The following is an 8,281-nucleotide window of genomic DNA, read 5'->3' on the forward strand; positions in this document are numbered from 1 at the left end:
CTTGAAAACCCTTTATTTCTAAAATGCCGTTTTCAAGGCATTGAAAAGCCTGGAATTTTTAGAAGTACTGGAAAGTCCTTAAATTTGTACACTTGGCTAGACATAGCAGACATTGCCAAGTGTTTTTTTTTCCCTTCTGTGACATTCTTCGCATGTCACAGAGAATTGTCTGTGGAGGTAATAGAAGGAAAGCGACATCCTTAAAGTTCAAATTACAAAGGAGCTGCAGATACCAGTTTTAGGCACATGGAACCGGCGACAAATGTACTTGGAGGAGCAGAAGCAGGAAGCTCAACGGTTGAGGCATTCAAAGAAAAGCCGTGATGAGTAAATTGAGAGCTACAGACACAATAAAAGATCACCTTTCTCCGGTGCTGTGTTGTTCCGCGATCTTGAGCGCGCGCGCGCGCGGTGGAGAACTCCGAGTGAAAAAGTAGAGCGCTCGCTACGCGTTCCTTTGAACTGCGGCGGCCTGTTCTCTTAGAAGCAAAACGATGTGTTCTTTGCTCAGCGTGCATGAATGATACATTGTCATGTTCGGGGCCAGCCACCTACAGTTGAAGCAGAAGATCACGCTACGTTTTGTTCTCTATTGAGAGTAGAACTACTCTCTCTCTCTGAAGGGGGAGAGTGAAAAGCACATTTCACTCTCTCCTTGGTGAGAGAGTGAACAATGCATTTCACTCTCCTCGACATTTTGCGAGAGTAAAACGACGCTTTGAAGAGTGAACCGGCCTCTTCACTCCTGCGATACCCTTCCTAGTTTTTAGAGTGTAGTTTTGATATGTTAGTTGATGTGTGTGGAAACCAGATGACGTTAGCGTATTCTAAGACGGGGCGAACAAAAGTTGTATAGGCTAGTAGTCTGGTGCGTTTCGGTGCAAGGCGTGTGTTCCACAGTTGGGAAAATCTGTGGGAGAAAAAAAATGTCATGAGAGAAAATTGTAACCTAGAAAGTGCTAAATAGTCAATACATTTTAGTGCATCAATGAACACCGATATATTCAGATATGCCACATAAGTAGTATCCACATCGCATCTCCCCTTATCGACGGCTCCTTAAAGATTTATTTATTTAAGCAATGGGACTTAGCACTAAAAAGTGCAAAAAGAAATATAAGCATAAAGGACTGTGTTAGATCTAAACAAAAGAGGTAAGAAACGCACGACGGCCCCTGTGTTGACTCTACAGATTACCTAAGGGTTGCAAAGGAGGTAGGAAATGATGTGAAAGCATTATAGTATCATTATTAGGTGGTGTTCAATTTCATAATGCTACAAAAATGTTATCATGAAACATGATGCGGCTTTTAAGAATGTGGCATTGCGTCATCGTATCGCATAATCCGTTAATCGTGAAGCTCATTTTCCTGACATACTGCTATGTTGCCACTTTTCTTCCAATAAGTAGAACATGACATTCTTAAACTAAAGCCTCCAGCTTAAAAGCATGGAAAATGCAGTTTGACTGTACCCAGTTCAGAGCTTCAGAGGTGTGAATCAAGTGTAAGCTGCAAAACAACTGATGCGTTAGCTTAGCAAAGCATCAATACGAGACAGCAGGCATGAGAAGGAATGCCGACGTCGTGGTTGTTTTTATTTGGACAGCACTCATAATCTTACATGTGTGTGGTCCAGGGCAGCTGCAGATGCATGGGCAACTTGCTTGCACATGCTTCCATGAATCGCTGTGCCAAGATGCCTCACAAGTGTCAAACTATGCTGATGCTCATGCTAGAAATAGCACACAATGTCAAGCTTCCTCAAGAGACACGGCAACTACTTTGATATACCACGCTACGACGGCACATTACCCCAAGCACTGAAAACTGCAATAGCAAGTGCTACTGCATTAATATTGAAAATACACCTATAAAAGTCAAATAAAGATGGCAAGTGTACGTCAAGCACAAAGCAAGTTCTTCGCTTATTTTCACATACTTCTTTATTGAAAAAATACCATGATTTGCCAATTTGGAATATCTTAATGCAGCTAATTAACAAAGGTTGTTAGCCCTAGTGCTAATAGTGAAAAGAAAAATCCACCTCAATTTCACCCTGTGAAAGTGAACGTGGAGTGAAACTGCTGTGGATGTTAGACAGGTACTCTCCCCCCCCTCCCCCTTCCCCACCATAAGCGGCGTACGTCGCACGCACACGGAAGTGTGCAGAAGTGTTGCATACATCCTCATTCTTAAGGCAGTTTGCCAAGCACAAGCGCCATATTGAAGTAAATCAATGTTTAAAAGGAAATTGCGTCAGCAAACACATAAAGTACAACTTTACACACAAGTTGCAGACATAATAGCTTCGGATTGTTATTGGATATACGAGTAATGCCAACATTTAAAGATGGAGATCACTCTAGCGCATCCAGCTACAGACACCAGTTTTGATCCTTAGCATTATTAATACTATCTTTGATAAAATTATTGCCACTTAGATACAGAAATTTCCGGATAAACACACAATATTATGCCCACAGCAGCATGAATTCTGTATGCATCACCCAACAGCATCTGCAATGATGATTAACACAGAAAATTAATGCAGCACTAGACCAAAACATTTTGGTAGCAGTGGTGTTTCTTGATCTATGGGAGGCATTTGATACAGCAGGCCACCGTATTCTTTTATTGAAACTGTAGCATTATGGTTTCCGTGGGAAAGTTGGAGACCTTTATTCTTCTTACATTAATGGTCGTCAACAGAAAGTAATGATAAACGACACATAGTCTTCCATTTCACACACAAGTGTACCTCAACCTTCAGTTCTCGGCCTGATTTTTTTTCTCTTTATGTAAATGACCTTCCCAATGCTTTGCAGTCATCTGATGTACACATGTATGCAGATGACAGAGCAAAGGTAATTACAGCTGCTAAACCCACTGAACTTGAAAACAAAACTAATTCAGAGTTAAAACGCATATCAGAATGGTGCTCAGCTTGTTAAATTTTACACAATGTTCCACCCATGCAGACGAGATTTATGTCATGACTTTTGTATTAAAATTAATTCCTGTTTACTTGAGTGGACACCTGTCTTCAAGTATCTCGGAGTGTCATTGGACTGCCATTTACACTGGCGAGATCAAATTAATTATGCATGTGCGAAAATGGCATCTGGATGTTTTACTCTTTTGCAAGCTCAGAATTACTCTGATGTCGATATATTGCGCACCCTGTATTTTGCATTCATACACAATGTTTTCTCCTACTGCGTCGAATCCTGGGGTTGGACGCTCAAGACATATATTGATCCTGTGATAAAATTGCAAAAACGAGCACTCAGAATAATTACAAAATCAAAGCATGACCATCCCCGTAAGCCACTGTTTGATAACTTAATGACACTGACATTTGATTGCTTACGCCAGTTAAAGACAGTTTCAGTCGTAGCCACTATCATACATTATAACAATCCATTTGATATGTAAATATTTCACACGTCAGATCGCATCACCAGGAGTGTTACTTCTAGAAATTTTAACTTATTCGTAGCAAATAATATATATGGAGAACGGCTAATACAGTTTCTCATAGCCAAACTTGCATTGCAATGAACTTACATTTTATATAAATGAGGTTTCTCATTTTCGGTCCGTCATTAGGCAGTATTTTGTACAAAACATTTCAACAGATGACAAAGAAGATGTATTCGTGTTTGTCTCTAACATTAGGGTGTTAATAAAACCCCTTTGTATACCTTTTATGTTGTCAATTGTGCTTATAGGTGGGTGTGTACAGGTGTTCTTTTTCCCTGTCTCGTTTGTATATTACCAAATCGCATGGTAAATATATGATACTATCTGTTATTAGTACTGGCATTACTTTATTATGCCAATATACTTCGTAAAAACATTTTTTTCTTACTTGCACTAACACAAATTTTATGTAAGTGACCCCTTACTAGCCTCTGGCTATGGGTCAAGACAGTTTTTGTGTATTTTTTGTGACGTAAAAAGAAAGAATAAATTGAAATTGAAACGTAGACCTGTTACGTGGAAACTGAAAAGACAAAGCTGTTTTCCAGCTCCTGTTTGAAGTCTGAGTGGCCACGGTCGCTAGGTGGCGGTACTGTTGGCACATCATGCATCTCCTTAATACATCTCCTTGTATACACCTCCTTAAAAAAATTAGACAAAATGTATACAAACATGCTAGATAAAAAACATGTATAGCATACCGGATTAAATCGAGCAGGCTAGGTGACAATTTGTCAACATCCCATTTCATGGGAGATGCCACTAAATCGTCATTATCATACATCCTCATTTTTGTAGGCCCTCCGCCTTTTGTAGGCCCTCCGCCTAGCACAAGTGCATTATTGAGCTCATTTATTTCTCAAAGTAAAATGCATCAGAAGATTAGTAAAGTATGGCTTACACAACTTGCTTACATGATAATATCAGATTGTAATTCAAATATACGAGAGAACACAATTCTGTTACACGGAAACTCAAACACAAACTAAGTTCCCAGCTGCTGTTCTTGGGTCAGCACACCACGCAAAATTCCGACCAACTAGAGGCTAACAGATCCGCTGTAAAATTTATAATAAGCGAACAACTACGTTCATTTCAAGTGGAAACTTTAGCTCGGGCCCAACTCCCACAGCTGCCCAAACAGATACATGAATAATGCAGAAATGCTTTCCTGAAGTAACCCGTGGACTCCTCTAGACCGAATGCATCTTTTTGCAGTTAAGAGAGAAAGTTGAAATTTAGTTATGCTAGGGAACAATTTCGAGTTAGAGCATGAATTGTTCAATCAAACATTGCGAAATATTGGTGTTCGAAAAAAAAAGAAGCACGACGTTTACAAACTTGTAGCTCTGCACCAAACAAAACAGATAGTGCAGTTTTGTAAACTGCATCCATTAGAGCACCTTAAAAGACATATTTGGGAAATTATATTACATATTACATGAATTCGTTACACTCTTTACAAGAGTTTTGTAAGCTCCTATTCACAAATTTGTGATATCCTTCATCAGGGTGCATATTATATAAATTTTGATTGTTTTCGATGCATTATTAGTTTCAGCTTACAGACTTATGATATTGCTTTTCATTGCTGAGTTACCGAGTTGAAACTTGATAGTTTCGTTTTCCTAAATGCTGCAATTTTCAACCTTTTTATAAAAAAAGCGATGGCATAAAAAAAAATCTGCTTCCAACGGTCCCTATATTAGACCTTTTTCTTTTAAATTTAAGTTTAAATGAGCCTTAACAAACTTCATCAGTGAAGCGATTGCTAAAAAAAACGATTTCTCCTTTCCCATGTTTTTAGACTGGAGCCGCCGAGTTAAATCTTCCTCTGAAGCAGGCACGTACCCAGGATTTTTTTTCGGGGGGGGGGCCCACCACCTCCATCATCATCATCATCATCATGTTTTATGTCCACTGCAGGACGAAGGCCTCTCCCTGCGATCTCCAATTGCCCCTGTCCTGCGCCAACCGATTCCAACTAGCGCCCGCGAATTTCCTAATTTCATCTCTCCACCTAGTGTTTTGTCGTCCTCGATTGCGTTTCCCTTCTCTTGGTACCGATTCTGTAACCCTAATGGTCCAACGGTTATCTAGCCGGCGCATTACATGACCTGCCCAGCTACATTTTTTCCTCTTGATGTCAATTAGAATATCGTCTATACCCGTTCGCTCTCTGATCCAAACCACTCTCTTTCTCTCTTAACGTTATGCCTAGCAATCTTCGCTCTATCGCTCTTTGCGTGGTCCTTAACTTGCTCTCAAGTCTCTGCCCCTTACGCACTGGCAAAATGCACTGGGAAATGCACTGGCGAATGCATTGGCACTGGACATATTGCACTGGCAAAATGCACTGATTGCACACCTTACTTTTCAATAATAATGGTAAGCTTCCAGTCAGGAGCTGGCAATGTCTGCCGTATGCGATCTAACCTATTTTTATTCTTCTGTGAATTTTCTTCTCATGATCAGCGTTCCCTCTGATTAATTGACCTAGGTGAACGTACTCCTTCAGTCTCTAGTGGCCGACTGGCCATCCTGATCTCTTGTTCCTTTGCCCGGCCATTTATCATTATCTTCATCTTCTGCATAATAATATTCAACCCCAATCTTACACCCTCTCTGTTAAGGTCTCCAATCATTTGTTGTAACTCGTCTGCATTGTTGTTGAATAGAACAATGTCATCGGCAAACCGAAGGTTGCTGAGATATTTGCCGTCGATCTTTACTCCTAAGCCTTCCTAGTTTAATAGCTTGAATTCTTCTAAGCACGCAGTGATTATATAGCTTTGGAGAAATTGTGTCTCCCTGTCTGACCCCTTTCTCTATAGTTATCGCCCTGCTTTTCTTGTGTAGAATTAAGGTAGCTGTAGAACCTCTGTATATATTCTAACGCGAAAGACGCGTCAGTAAGACGAGAAACTATTTACAGAACATATTTACAACAACGGTTGCAGCGCTGACCGGTTAGATTCACAGCGCGAGCCCAGTTCGTTCTTCCTCCTCTTTTCTGGAGTGATGGCGCCTATACGCGCCTCGTTCAAACAAATAAATACCTCACGCATGTAGCAATATTTTCCAAGCTTTTTACGTAAGCGTTCTGTACTCCTTGATTACATAGTGCCTCTACGATTGCTGGTATCTCTTCTGAATCAAATGCCTTTTCGTAATCTATATAAGCCACATAGAGAGGCTTATTGTATTCTGCAGATTTCGCGATAACCTGATTGATGACATGGATGTGATCCATTGAAAAGTATCTCTTCCTGAAGCCAGCCTGTTCCCTTGGTTGACAAAATCCAGTGTTAACCTTATTCTATTGGAGATTATTTTGGTAAATATTTTGTATAATACTGGAAGCAAGCTAATGGTCCCACAATTGTTCAATTCTTTAATGTCTCCTTTTTTTTGGATTAGTATAATGTCTGCATTCTTCCAGTTTTCTGGGACCCTTGCAACCGATAGACACTTCGTATAAAGAGCCGCCAGTTTTCCAAGCATTATGTCTCCTCCACCTTTGATTAAATCGACTGTTATTCCACCTTATCCTCCCGCTCTTCATCGTTTCATGTCTTGCAGGGCCCTTCTGACCTCATCGCTAATTATAGGAGAGTTTCTGTATCCAGTTCATTACTGTTTCTAAGTGAACTATCGTGACTCCTGTGGGTACTGTATACAGGTCAGCTTAGAATGTTTCCGCTGCTTTTACTATATCTTCGAGACTGCTGATGATATTATCCTTCTTATCTTTTAGTGCATACATCATGGTTTCTCCTATGCCAGGTTTCTTTTTTACTGATTTCAGGCTGCGTTCATTTTATACGGCTTCTTCAGTCTTTCTCATGTTATAGTTTCGAATATCAGTTATTTTCGCCTTGTTGATCAGTTTTGACAGTTCCGCGAATTGCGTAACGCTGTGCGGCCGCCAGTCCCATACAACCGCGTAGAGCGCAGGACTCGGCGATTCTAGACGTACTGCGCTCACTGCGAAAGGTTAGAAAAACACCCACATAAGCACAGCAGAGAAGTGGCTACGTGAGGCGGTTCGACCGATAACTGTAGAAGAGTCATTCAAAACAAGTAATTGTTCTTCACTTCCGGCGGTGTTTTCTCTACTTCCTTTTTAAATAAAAAGATGTTGATCCATAAATATTCTCATAAACAACGGTTAACTTTTTTATTATTTGCTTTTGCTTGCAGTTTGGTAGTTGCCTTGGCTCTTTCCCTTAGTAGATCGCTTAATTTCTCAACTCCTTGCAATTTTTGTTTCCAGTTGCCAATTTTGCACGAAAAGTGCTATACAGTTAGGGAAAAACAGACGAGGCTACGGACGACAGTCATCTTGCTTGTGGGTTTATGGGTTGTTGCAGGGTTTCAGGATGGACGCTCTTTCACATTATTTTATTTCCCACCTTATTTAACCCATATCACGTGTATATGATTCCGGGCATCTGCCAGCGTCGCGGCGAGCCGTAACTCAAGGAAATAATGAAGCAAAGGGAAAAGTTAAACGCAATCGGCGTTTTCTCCGGCCGCAACTCGTTCCATGAGAGTACAGACCAGCTAACAGCCGCATCCCACTCCTGGTCCCAGTATCAGCCTAAACAAAGAAGGTTGAACTAACAAAAGCAACAGCTATGCGCGTGATGGTTGAATAGATGGTGACAACTGAACGCATCTCGAGTTAATCGCGCGGGTGCCGAATCTATGAGAAAACTGTCCTTCACATTACAAGAGATGCCGATAACTACCGCCATATAAAAGGAGTGAAAAAGGCAGCATGCTGACCGATG

The sequence above is a fragment of the Dermacentor albipictus genome, chromosome 6 (genome assembly GCF_038994185.2).
Source record: "Dermacentor albipictus isolate Rhodes 1998 colony chromosome 6, USDA_Dalb.pri_finalv2, whole genome shotgun sequence".
Classification (NCBI taxonomy): domain Eukaryota; kingdom Metazoa; phylum Arthropoda; class Arachnida; order Ixodida; family Ixodidae; genus Dermacentor; species Dermacentor albipictus.